This window comes from Cnephaeus nilssonii (genome assembly GCF_951640355.1).
Source record: "Cnephaeus nilssonii genome assembly, chromosome: 12".
NCBI classification, from domain to species: Eukaryota; Metazoa; Chordata; class Mammalia; order Chiroptera; family Vespertilionidae; genus Cnephaeus; species Cnephaeus nilssonii.
This window is the reverse complement of record NC_137083.1, coordinates 20026083-20040575: the sequence shown is the minus strand read 5'-3', so window position 1 is coordinate 20040575 and position 14493 is coordinate 20026083.

Genomic DNA, 14493 nt, shown 5'->3' with positions numbered 1-14493 from the left:
AGGGCGGTGCCGGCAGCCAGGGGAAGGAAGGCCCATTGTTGCATGAATCTTCATGCATCAGGCTTCAAGATAATATATATATGAAAGAGAGAGATAATCTTCATTTTCATATCATTTTCCCCTCCAAGTAAATGGGAGTTCAATTCATGAGCCATACATAAAATTTATAGTAGTTTCTCATGAATGGAATGTTATGAAAAAAGCGAATAAAATAGTTTGGTTTTTTAATTAAAAAATATATATACTCATTTATTAAATCTTTCAAAAATAATGTGCTGATTTGCATCTCTCAGATGATTAGTGACTTTGAGCATTTTTTCATATGTCTCTTGGCCTTCCTTATGTCTTCTTTCAAAAAGTATCTATTTAGTTCCATTGCCTATTTTTTGATTGGGTTGTTTATCTTCCTTTTGTTAAGTTGTATGAGTTCCCTGTAAATGTTGGAGATTAAACCCTTATCGGTGATAACATTGGCAAATATGTTCTCCCATGCAGTGGGCTTTCTTGTTGTTTTGTTGATGGTTTCTTTTGCTGTGCAGAAGCTTTTTATTTTGATGTAGTCCCATTTGTTTATTTTCTCTTTAGTTTCCATTGCCCTGGGAGCTGTATCAGTGAAGAAATTGCTTCGGCATATGTCTGAGATTTTTCTGCCTGTGGATTCCTCTAGTACTTTTATGGTTTCCTGTCTTATGTTTAAGTCCTTTATCCATTTTGAGTTTATTTTTGTGTATGGTGTAAGTTGGTGGTCTAGTTTCGTTTTTTTGCAACGTGCTCAAAGTCACTAATCATCCGAGAGATGCAAATCAAAACAACAATTCAGTACCATCTTACACCTGTCAGAATGGCTATCATCAGCAAATCAACAAACAACAAGTGCTGGCAAGGATGTGGAGAAAAAGGAACCCTCATGCACTGCTGGTGGGAATGCAGACTGGTGCAGCCACTGTGGAGAACAGTATGGAGTATCCTCTAAAAACTAAAACTCGAACTCCCATTTGACCCAGTGATCCCACTTCTAGGAATACACCCCAAGAAACTAGAAACACAAATCAGAAAGGATATATGCACCCCTATGTTCATAGCAGCACAATTTACAATAGCTAAGATTTAGAAACAGCCTAAGTGCCCATCAGCAGATGAGTGGATTAAAAAACTATGGTACATCTACACAATGGAATGCTACGCTGTGGTAAAAAATGAGTTATTACCATTTGCAACAGCATGGATGGACCTGGAGAGCATTATGCTAAGCGAAATAAGCCAGTCAGAGAAAGATAAATATCACATGATCTCACTCATTTGTGGAATATAATGAACAACATAAACTGATGAACAAAAACAGATCCAGAGACAGAGAGGCATAGATCAGACAGTCAAACCTCAGAGGGAAGGTAGGGGAGGGTGGGGGTAAGGGGGAGAGATCAACCAAAGGACTTGTATGCATGCATATAAGCCTAACCCATGGACACAGACACCAGGGGAGTGAGGGCATGAGTGTGTGGGGGGGCACTGGGGGGATAAGGACACACATGTAATATCTTAATAAAGAAAAAATACTTAAAAATTTTTTTAAATAAAAAAAGAGAAGAATTAAAAAAAATAATAATGTGCTGATAACATTTAATGTGAATTCTATTTTTAAATACTGATTGGGTCAGATTAATTTAAAATTAAAATTTTACTATACTTAAATATATTTACTATATTACCTATTAAAAATTTAGTCAATAAATACTATTTAAAGTAATCACTCTCCTGCCATTGAGAAGCAATGACTATGTACCCAAATTGGTATAACACTAATTTCTGTAAAAAGGGAAATATCAAAAATGTAGTTTTGCCTTTTTCCTTCCCAACCAAACAATCTGGAGAAGAGATTAGGAAGAAAACACACATTTAAAACAGGCATATATATATACATATATATATATACATATATATATTTATATTTCCAAATTATCAAATATAGCACTTGAGGTAGGCCAAATAGAGACACTTCTGCCTTTTGTTTTCCAATGTTATATCTTTAATTTCATTTATTGTTTAATCAGAATGACTAGTACATGCAAGGCAAAGTTACATGGTAGTAGAAACAACAGCATAATTGTATCATTTGTGATTTTAGTGGGGATGTCTCTCTTGTTTCTATAGTAAGTGGAAGTATGGCTTTTGGGTTGACTTTTTTTATATTCTCTCTGTTAAGACCTGTCCATCAATTCTTATGAGGGTTTTGTAGCATAAGTGGATGTTGGATTTTGTCAAAGAAATTGTTTAATTCAGTCTCTTCATACTTTTGACAAACCTCACCCATCACTTGTGAACCTCTCCCCGTTGAAGCTGTTCATCTCAAGGTGACCCCTGACATTTTCCAATAATACCTGCTGGGTTTTTTTGAGTAGTATTGTTATCACATACTTCACACCCCCAGTTGTTTTTCTTTGTTTCTCTGACAAAAAGGCTAATGCCACAAACAATTGTGATTAAGTTGACATCGTTTTTTATGGGTGTTTTCCACATTTTTAAAAATCAACTGTCCTTACTGATCTCTGTTTTTTATATGGGAACTTAAAGAGATTGAATTTTATGTTGCTGCCACTGACATCTTACACTAATTCGTCTTAGTATCTTTTGACTTGTTCTTTAAATTTTATCAGGCCTGATGATTAACCATAAGAGTTTATAAAAAGTTCAACAACACATATATAATGTTCTGAAAGCTAAAAAAATGTGCTAGACCTTGAAAGAAAAGTGAGATAGGGATCAGCAGACATAATCTGACAGGGCACCTTGCATGCAGGAAACAGTATCTGCAAAAAAGTGAGAACAACACTCCATTTGGAGTTGATTCCCACTTTCAGGGGGAAAGGCCCATGGAAGAAAAATACAGGAAGGGAAACAAAAGAGTTATATTTCATATTAATTTCTCAAGAGTAATAAGTTATAAATAAAGTGAATAAAGTCATTTGTGTTTTACTTTAAAAATATTTATACTTATTTCTTTTGAAAGAGTTTTGGTAATGCTTTCATATTCTTTTATAGAGGTAATAAAATCCAAAATGATGGATATAAACCATGTCATGTTATCAGTGGTAGAACTTGACCAGGTAGATTAACAAATATGCCACCACTTTATGGCATGTTTAATATTTTTTATGTGAAATGAAGTCACATGACATTGTATAAGTAATACCACATGATAAATAATGAGAAAATATTAGCATACAATGAAAAAGATTAATTTGTAAGTAATTAATCTAAAATCCAAATGTGTAAGAACTATTTCAACTCAGTGTAGACTTCCTTCCAAATCTGCACTTTTTTTAAAAAAATATATTTTATTGATTTTTTACAGAGAGGAAGGGAGAGAGATAGAGAGTTAGAAACATCGATGAGAGAGATACATCGATCAGCTGCCTCCTGCACACCCCCTACTGGGGATGTGCTCGCAACCAAGGTACATGCCCTTGACCGGAATCAAACCCAGGACCTTTCAGTCCGCAGGCCAACGCTCTATCCACTGAGCCAAACCGGTTTCGGCTCTGCACTTCTTTAACAGAAAATAAATGTTAAGGATTTATAGACTGAATCTACTGACATTTGAACTAAGAAATGATTATATTTATCATTGCTATCTCCATTTGCCATCAATTGCCATATAACTAACTTTGTGAATCTTTGCAGACTTTTTACAAGAGAAACACTTGCTGCTTCAAGACTGATTATTTTATAATCTGATTATTCACAGCTTGCTAATTTGTAATTGGGCTTTTATAAGTAGGAAACCTCCAGATTTCAGAAAAACTAATTTATTTTTTTTCTTTGGTTAATTGTAGTGTTCACACAAAACAGTGGCGTGAGATGACTTCTAGTGGGTTTTATGCAGTGTTCTGGAACCGATAAAATATATTATTGATTGCCTAATGAAAAGCACCGTGTTAATACAAATTTACTGGGTCTGGGCAGGGATACAACTGCTACTTTTATTCTGTTTAAAGAATCACCTGCCATTTTACCAGGGTCTATTGCTACATATCAAGCATGCCTTAAATTAGGTTGTGGTTACCTACAGGGTACCTTGTAAGCTGCCCTTTATCCTTTTCCTTTCCTACAGAGCTACCCATTGCTTCTAATTTAGACAAAGATCATCAAAATTAATTATGATTGAGTGGTATTACAACTGAAACAAAGAGCAAGTCAAGCACCAGTGACTGTTTTGAAATGATGGAATAGAATCATGTATTTGACCATACTATCAATGGATATTTAAAGTGAACTGACTACATTGGCAGGTTGTATTTGCTTACTTAAAAGTCAGAATTTAAAGAAAATGATTTACAAAGAGATAGTGCAAAGAAAGTTTGATTTGTAAAGATCAAAGAAAATATTCTCTTCTATTAAAATTTTTGACCAATGATCTCAAAATATGGTCAACATAGAGTTGTTACATTTGGGAGAATAAAAGCAAATTTGGTATTGTAATCATGCTTCCTCTCTATAATTGCTACAAGGATACAAGGGTTGTTATGTACATAAAGTAGTTACTAAAGAATGACTTGTATCTTATAAATGCATATGCATTTATTGCTGTGTATCCTGAGCATTTTTTTTCAAGTTAGCCTATGTTGTGATGCAGGGGAAGATCTCCAGAGTTACTAAGATTTGGGGAAAGATGAAGTTCTGGAAGGCAAAGAAGTAAATATTTAAATAGAGTATGTTGGGACAGTAATAAATTTTTACCACTAGAAACAATTTGTTTCTCTCTTTTCTTCTCTATTCTCCTTCACCTGCAATATGATTACTTAATACCTCTATGTAACACCCTAGAAGAAAAAGAATGTGAGAGGGTTCCAATGTCTCCCCAGATAAGGTGAAGAAGGAGGTCCTATCCTATATAATAAAAGCATAATATGCAAATCGACCAAACAGCGGAACGACCAGTTGCTATGATGTGCACTGACCACCAGGGGGAAGATGCTCAATGCAGGAGCTTCCCCCTGGTGGTCAGTGCATGCCCGCAGGGGAAGCACCGCTCAGCCAGAAGCCGGGCCTCATGGCTGGCCAGCAGCAGTGGTGGGAGCCTCTCCCACCTCCATTACAGGCGGGTGGTAAGGAGCGAGGGGTTCTGGACTGCGAGAGGGCACAGGCCAGCTGAGGGACCCCCCCTCCCTGCCCAGTGCATGAATCTTATGCTCCAGGCCTCTAGTATTATGATATTGTGGAAGGAAGGATGGATTTTTCCAAGTAGCTGGCAAAGGTTGTGTATTGGGATGCTCTATTCCCCTCAAAAAATTCATGTTCCCACAGAACCTCGGAATGTGACCGTATTTGGAACTAGAGTCCACACATATATAATTAGTTAAGTAAGAATGAGGTCCTACTGGATTAGAGTGGGCCCTAAATCCAATATTATTGATCTCCTTATAAGAAGAGGAAAGATCCAGATAGACAGAGACACACCAGGAAGATGGCAATGTAACGAGGGAGGCAAAGATTGGAATTATGCTGCCACAAGCCAGGAGCTCCTGAAGGCACTGGAAGCTAGGACTAAGCTTGCAAGGATTCTTCCCTAGAGTCTTCAGAGGAAGCATGGCCCTGCCGATACCTTGACTTTGGCCTTCCCGTCTCCAGAACTGTAAGAGTAAATATCTCTTTAAACCACCCCGTTTGTGAAACTTTGTCATGGCAGCCCTAGGAAACTAGTACAGGTGGATGTTTCTGGTAACATAGTTTGTATAAATCAGTGGCGAATTCTACTTTTTTTTCATAATGTATTGGGTTGTCTTTAACTTCGTTTCTAAGTTCCAATGATAGTTAGGTCTATTTATAGATTTATTTATAAAGAAAATGAGCTAGCCCTGGCCGGTTTGGCTCAGTGGATAGAGCGTCGGCCTGAGGACTCAAGGGTCCCAGGTTCCATTCCAGTCAAGGGCATGTACCTTGGTTGCGGGCACATCCCAAGTAGGGGGTGTGCAGGAGGCAGCTGATTGATGTTTCTCTCTCATCGATGTTTCTAACTCTCTCTCCCTCTCCCTTCCTCTCTGTAAAAAATCAATAAAATATTTTTTAAAAAAGAAAATGAGCTACTACTGTATGTGTTTGTTGTCTATGCATATTTTAAAAGACAATGTATAAATCTGCACATTCATCTAAACAGGTAGCTTTATGGACTATTGGGTAATGAATCCATGAATAGCACAGGTGAGCATTCTGAAAACAAAGATTTAATATCTTAATAAGAACAGGATAGCATAATAGGAGGAGTACTGGAATAAAAGTCAAAAGACGGGTTCCAGTGCGGCCACTACCATTTATCCACATGTGTAATCAGTACCCACGATGTGAGGATTTTTTGAGGAATAAATGAACCTAATTGGACTACTTTATTAAAGTGTTACAACAATACAAAGTATATTATATGTATTAGAAAATTGTTTAAGAAGATACTCAAATAAAATGTGTATAATCACACTTGCAAGCAGTGTTTTCTAGTATGATAGCAATTCACTGTTCAGCACATTGCCCATCTCAATGGATTAGAGAGGAGCATTCTAGGGACACAATTTATTTTAATCATTCGGGGTATTATTTTCACAAAGTCATCCAGAGCCATTTTGTAGACCTGAGAGCAGGGGGTGAGTAGCATCTGGACTGTAATTTATAACTGATTGGCTTCACAGTCCACAAACATGTAACCAGTAATTCACAAAATTTGCAAGTCTTTTGCAGACTTCATAGAGACAGCTCTCAGAAGTTCTCTATAAATAATACGAGCTCGTCTTTCCAATCTGCTGTTACGGAGGAATGAAGATAGTGGTGGTGCTCTCTAGGCCTTTACCAGCAAAACTGATGAAATGACAGCTTGGTCATCTGGTTGCTCTGTTGATCACAGAGGGAGCAATTCTCATTGTTCACTTTTATACTTTTCTGAAACTCGATATATACCACGATAAAGGGGGGAGGGGGGCCAATGATATCTTCATGCAGGCAGAATTAACAAAATTTTGGAATAGATAATTTGTCTCCATTTCCATCATTTTGGGTGCACTTCTGGCATTTTGACACCTGCAGATTTTGGCTGGGCCTGCGTGGAGCAGATGCGCACTCCAAGGCACAGGGGTGTGGTTTCCAGGCTCTACAATTCCCTGCATAGCGCTCTTTCCCTGGGAAAGAGCTGCATATTGTGCATGTTTTTCAAATCAGATTCTCTATGTGATTTTTGTTCATTAATATGATAATTAGAAAATGTATCCTCTCTACCCCACCCTTTTAAAATCTAGAATTTGATATTATTTACTTTTCCCCCCAGTTATTTTTTTTTTATTTTTTATTGTTAGGAAGATGTAAAATGTGACAGAAAGAGAGAAGAAAAAAATAAAATACTTAGTTGGCTAAAATCTCCATTAATGCTCTTGAACATATTTAACAGCATGGAGATAATTAATGGCCAATTAATATCAACTGATTTTATTTAAAAAGGAATTCTTTATATTTTCAGACCCATAATTCACCATAAAAATTTTAGTACTTTGGAAGTGTTCTATAGCCAATGGTATTTAAAACTACCTATAGTGGAAATCGCATGTCTTCAATTAAGTTGATAGTCCTGTCATAAAAATTATGCTATATAAATCATAAATTAGATTTAATAATAATCAGAAGACAAAGCTATTACTAGAGATTTATAGAAATTTAATTATAATCATGTTATTAAGTAATTCACTCATTTAATACGATTTTGTTTAATATCTACCTTGTGCCAAATTTTGTGGTATTTGTGTGGAAATGAATTATGTTTACCTTCTAAAGGCTTTTCATGATCACAGTTTAGTCAAACCTACATTATTTATTTCCTGAAGACAATGTGATTTGTAAGATCGGCTTTTAATTTTTTCTCTGATTCCAGATAATAGTTTTGCTAAAATAATCCCATATTTTGTGTACCTTTGAAGAGTGACTATGAAAGGTATAATCAAGTCAAATAAAAGACAGTATCTCAAAGGCTCAGAAGCCATGCATAGGTTACATATGGCCACAGAATTGCTTTCCAAGAACAATAGATGCATAATAAGCTGGCCAGGGTTTCTATCACATCAGCTCCTTAGCTACAAGTTAACATTTAATTCAGCAATGTTGAATCAAATCAAATGAAATAAACATTTTGGTATGTCCTCTCTGTACAGAGCATTCTTCTATGTACTATGATGGATATATGTCATACCTTGCAAAGTCCTTAGTATATGTCAATATCAGGATTTAATTAAAACTAACAGTTTCTGAGAATTCAATCTACATTTCAGGAACTTTTCTAGGTATTTTGCATTCATTATTTCTGAATACTGAAAAGCTGAACTTTTTTATCCCCCATTCATAGGTAAGAATTAGCATTCACTCATTAAGATTCACATGCAGACTGACATTCCAAAGCCTACCTCTGAAACCTTATATATAACGGAACAGAGTCCTAAATAAAACACATCCCATTTAGGAGACAAATAATATCAACAGAAAAAAAAACCCACATGGTAGCATATGAAAAATTAACAAAATTTTTCTGTGGGAGAAATCATTAAGGAGTGGAATGTTTAGAGGAGGCTTTAAGGAAGAATTAAAGGACAAGTGTTTAGGTTATAGACAAGTTGTTGGAGAGCTGGTAAAATCTAAGCAGACATGATAATATGCCTGGACTATTTGGCCTGCAGTAGAGGCTGTTTTGTAAGTTCAAGGCATGTGGGTATATTTTGTGGACAACTTTGCATGACAGGGTGTAGAACTCGGACTTTTTTTTTCCTTGTAGCTAAATGGACCCAGTGAAGGTTATTTAGCAGACACCTGCTAGAGTGTTGGAGGAGAAATGAGACACTGTTATTTAAGTTTATGGAAACATGAGACAGGCAGACCATTTAGAAGACAACTGCCACATTCTGGGCATGTAGTCATGAGGTCAGGCGAGCACAAATGAATAAAAGGGGAAGAAATATATCTGTGGAAGGATCAGTGGTACCTGGGGACTGGAAGTCGGGTGGGAGGAGTATAATGTGGTTCAGATGAGTCCTGAGCTTTCAAAAGGATATTAAATGCTCCCCCCCGCCCCCCAATTGGCTATGACATTCTGATTCCCAGCTAGACAGAAAATCTGCTGAAATCCCTGTCTGCTGAAGAATTAGCCATGACTTTGTGACTGAGTGGGAGCGGTCTTCAGAGAATATCATCTGAGGTACTCAGTCTTAGTGGAACACTCCCCTTTGGTTGTGATGTGATAGGAAGCTTTCCTCTGACTGGAGATGAAATGAAATAGGAGAGTTGGGTTTATCATTACATTAGCTAAGTGCAGGCCAAATGAGTGGGCATCAAATGTGTTAAAATATTGTCTAGTATACATGCTGATTTATAGGTTATATTGCTCAGTAGAATGGGTATAAAACAAACGTGACATCAAAAAAATCATTGATGTTTTTATCTCCCTCTCCCTCTCCCTTCCTCTCTGAAATCAATACAAATGTATTTTTAAAAACCCACAGATGCAAGATCTTAGGACCCATCCCAGAATTACTGAATCAAAACCTGAATTGGACAAGACCCCTGATGATTCAAATATATATTAAAAACCAAGGAGCATGACATTTCCTGTCACTTTGATCATCATTTTTTCAGCATGTATATATATTTAAATTTTATTTTATTGTTTAAAGTATTACAAATAGTAGTACATATGTCTCCTTTTTTCCCCCATTGACCTCCCCGCGGCCTCCCCTACCCCACCCAACACATGCCCTCACCCACCCCGCCCCCAGTGTCTTGCATCCATTCGTTATGCTTCTATGTATGCATGTAAGTCCTTCAGTTGATCTCTTACCCCCCCAACCCTCCTGCCTTCCTGCTGTAGTTTGACAGTCTGTTCGATGATATTTTCAACAAATACTCAGTGAAATAAGTTCTATCCCCAATTTAGTTCACTTGTCAATCACCCAGGATATATCTTGAGGCAATATAGACACTTATTACAGATTTTATAACACCATTACTTATAGTAATTCTACTATCAAGGAAAATGCATTAATTGCTTTTCTTCACACCCTAAAAGAAAGCTCAAATCACTATGATGAGAAGGAGAACTAGGCACATACTGCATATGTTTTTCAAAAGACTATTTGCATATCTAGGTCTCATGGCTGATGAAAGTAGAAATTTATTTGACACACTGCTAGTTCAGTGAAGTCAGCCTGAGATATTTCTTCAGAAATGAGTCTCAATGTTGAAATATTTAATCTAAAATATTTATGGAAAATTTATATTTTTGTGGGGCTAGATGGATATTGATTTGACTAAATTAAGTCTGTTAACTACTGAAGTAAAAATACTTAAACATTGCTTGTAACATCACATTAACAATGAATAATTCAGCTGGATTCCATGTAAGGAAGATGTTAAACTTGAAGTATTTGCACATGAAATAAAAAGAAATGTATTTCACGGAAGTCAATTTCAAATGGCAAACACCAAAACTATCTTTATCCCTATGTAAAAAATCTAGTGAAATTAGAAGACACTGGAATAAGTTACTGAAACATATCAAATAGTTAATTATACATATCAATTACACATATTCTTATATATCTGCTAAAACAGGTTGCATGGAGAATCAGTATTTAGAGAAACGTGTAAGTCACAGAATGACCAATTGGAGAGCAAGATTCCAAATCATAATGCCCCACATTTCAAAACCGGCTGCTGGTAATTTGACCAGTTTATATTTCTTTGGCATCAGTGGCAGTTCTGCTAAGGCAAAGTAAATGTCATCAAATGTTTTGTTTTCCAGCAGCCATTGGCAAATAATTGGCATCTGTTTTCTGTTGTCTAGCTGAAGTTGTATTTTCTGAAACAGAAGCTTCCATTCCTCATCTAATAACTTGTTGATTTAGAACCCTCTAGAGGCAAAAGAAAATGGTTTGAGTGAAGAGAAAAAAGCAAACCTGAAAACATGTGGGCTTCAGGAACATGGATTGATTCATAATACATTCTGTTATAAGATTATGTGGACTCATCTATTCTCCCAAAATAAGTAACAACCAATAATAAGTAAGTCTTTAAAAAACAAAACCTCAATCAATGGAGTTTCTATACTTTCTACATTGTAAAATTGAAAAGAGACAAAACGTCCTTTGAAAATAAATGTTGTTCTCCTTTACCTTCATCTAAAGCCAAAGGAGTTAGTTGTTATAAAGAAAAGGAAGGGGCAAAACCTCCAGAGTGGAGAAATTGGGTTTGCCTTACATTTAAACATTCTTAAAAGCTCAGTTAAGTGGGGGATGTGATTATTTGTAGAGCAGGAAAGGTACTTACAAATGCAACTGTAGGAGGCTCTCTGTTTTTAATGTTTAAGAGCAGATAAAATGCCACTTTCACTGACTTTAGGCATTCTTCTGGCTGAGGACTAGGCCATTAATAGTCATTAACACTCTTTCAAATGTATTGCCAGAGTGGTAATGAAATCAACACCTTCTAATTTTTATACTGAAGCTCTGCCAAAGCGCATGTGGTCTCGTCACTACACAGCAATGTGCGATATGCTTGCTACTTAAGATACCAACATAAACACTGAATAAAAATATAAATCTTTTATGACGTCTGGATATGTTCCTATTTTATTGTAAATCAATATAGATCAATAATTCAAATCTAGCCCATTGTTTACTGGGTGAAGGGAGGACAAGCCCCTGACAGGATAAACTGGGTCTGTGTTCCGATTCTACGTTGACCATCAATTTAGGTTTTACAAACAAATCATCAACTAAAAAGCTGTCTTTAGAAGTCTGATTCCATGCCATGTTCCCACCATTTCTTATTTAGAGAAATGTCAAATAGTCAACACAGTGAGCATCCTTTTTTTCCATAAAACAATGCTTAACCTGATCTTAAGTGTTGATGGTCTGAAGTTTTACTTTAAAGTGAATGGACAGATTTAGCAGTTGATAAGGTGCCCTACCCTCCTTTATAATTATATAATAAGGAAAATATTTGTTGTGTTTGTTAGTACAGATTATTCCTTCTCACATAAGAGAAAGCTATATTGACACATGAACAGAAGAAAGTGAGAAAGAAAAAAGGAAGGAAGGAAGGAAGGAAGGAAGGAAGGAAGGAAGGAAGGAAGGAAGGAAGGAAGGAAGGAGGGAAGGAAGGAAGGGAAGGAAGGGAGGGAATAAAAGAGTTCCTTTTTAACCAACTTCCTGCAGAATTTTACATTATTTTCTTTTCTTTCTGACTTTTCTTCATCATGAAACACATTTGTAGGGTGGAAATACACTTTCTCTTCACTATGTCCCACATGCAAACTGTGACTGGTTGAGAAAAGAAATAAGTTAGCAGGACAGATGGAGACCCCTGTGCCCACCCCTTCCCAACACAGACCATAGCTGCTTACTCAATACCATTCCGTGGTATTCCTGCCCTTCTTCATCGTATTCCTTTCTGACTTCTTCTTCCTCCTAGCCCCACCAAGAGCACAGTCCGCCTTTTTCTGGCAAGAAATGTCTAGGAGACTCAACGAATTTATGTAGTTCTCAGAAGAGAAGGTGCATCTTATTTCTAATCTGTATGTTTTCAAAGACTAATCAAAAGGGCATTATGCTTTTCCAAAGAGGTTCGAAAGTATAAAATGAAGGAGATTGAGAAACATAAAATAAACATTATATTCCCATCTGTTATCCACTGTAGCTACAACAATGGCCTCAAAAGAATTATTTTCTCATTTTATGGGACAGTAAGATTGGGAAGCTACAGGAGCAGTAAGACAAAGGTAAAAGGCCTTGTTTGACAGAAGGCATTTAACTAGTCTCCTATTGCCACTATACAGTTCATTGTTCTATTGGTAGAATGAGTTGCAGATAAAGAACAGGCAGCTTTGGAGTGGGAAGAAAACTGGTGAATTGGAGAACTAGAGCCAACACTTTGAGAAATGTCATCAAGTAAAACAAAGAACCTGGTACAGACTTTGAGTCACAGGCATCACTTTAAAAATGTACACAAAGTCTGCCCTACGAGTGTCAGTGATTAAGGCAAGAAGGAATCAGAACTGAGAATCAAGGAAAGATGAGTTTTACAAATTACCACCATCTTTCAGTACAAATAAACTGGATCTGGTTATCAAAACTCACTCCGTATCCTTACTTTATGGAAAGTCTGTAGTCGCTGCTCTATGCTGGATGTTTTTAGGATTTATCCACTTGGAAACCAAAAGTGAATACATTTTAAAAGGACTTCAGGATTTATACTAAAATGAACTAACTTATTTTCAGATTGCATAGATAACTATAAAATTAATTTTTACTATTGTGACTGGCCAACAATGTTGGAAGATCTCATAGAAAATATTGTGCATTTAATAGTTTTCAAAGTCTGTGTCCTTCTACCATAGATAATATTTTTACCTATTTTATACTGTCATTTTCAAAGGAAGAGCTCACATTTTCAGAAACTTCTACTTTTAATACTAAAATATCTTCCAACTTTATTCTGCATCTTATCAAAGTAAGACTCCCCAACTTTTACTTGTTCTGTATAGAAGTGATATTCCATGTTTTGTTTTGATTATTAAACAAAAAAGGGGCAATGTTAATACAATAACTGGTAAAAACAGTTTAAGGCCTGGTAGGGTATGAATATTATAAGGGTTTTGCAACAAAGTTTTAATGATTTCTATTTATTGATATTTTATATAACTTTTATTATTGTCCTGTTAAGTAAAATAAGCTTGACCTAAGGAGCCTTCCCCACAGACATTTCTCCTGATTTCATTCTTACCTTTGATTCAAGTACATGCACTTTACCTTGGAGTTCTTCCTTTTCTTGAGCTGCCTAAGTGAACAAATTTCAAAGAAGAGAAGAGTCCTTCAGGATAATCTTAGAGGGTATCTACTTAAGCATGAAAAAGAGAATACAGTAACTCTAATATATTTCCTGTAATTATTAATAAGTTACTGAAAACTCAGAAATAGGCATAATGATGTTCTCTTCCCAGATACAATATTCTTGTGTGAATATTGGGTGTCGTGTATATTTAAGTGTAATTTAGACAGGTGTGTGTGGCAAGGAAGCATATGTACAATCTCCATAAATTATGCACATGTCTATTTTTCCAAAACATTGCTTTATGGGTACATTTTTATTTTCATTAAAACCTGCACTTTAATTTTATAAACATATTTGTGTTAGAGAGCTTATAATCATACTACAGGGGCTATTTTCAGTAAATATATTTATTTTTCAACTCTTATTCAAGGGAAGAGTATATTTAGAAAAGACATTTGTTTTCTTAATAATTCTCTATGAAAGATATTAAGTATTATTTAATATCTATCTACATAAACATGCCAATCACATATCAGAAATTGATGATAAATTTAGATATAATAGATCACAGAAAGTAGCTATTTTTCTACACTGTGACTATTAAAATTATCTTAGTACCTGTGCCTGGGAGGATCTCTGCCTTCATTT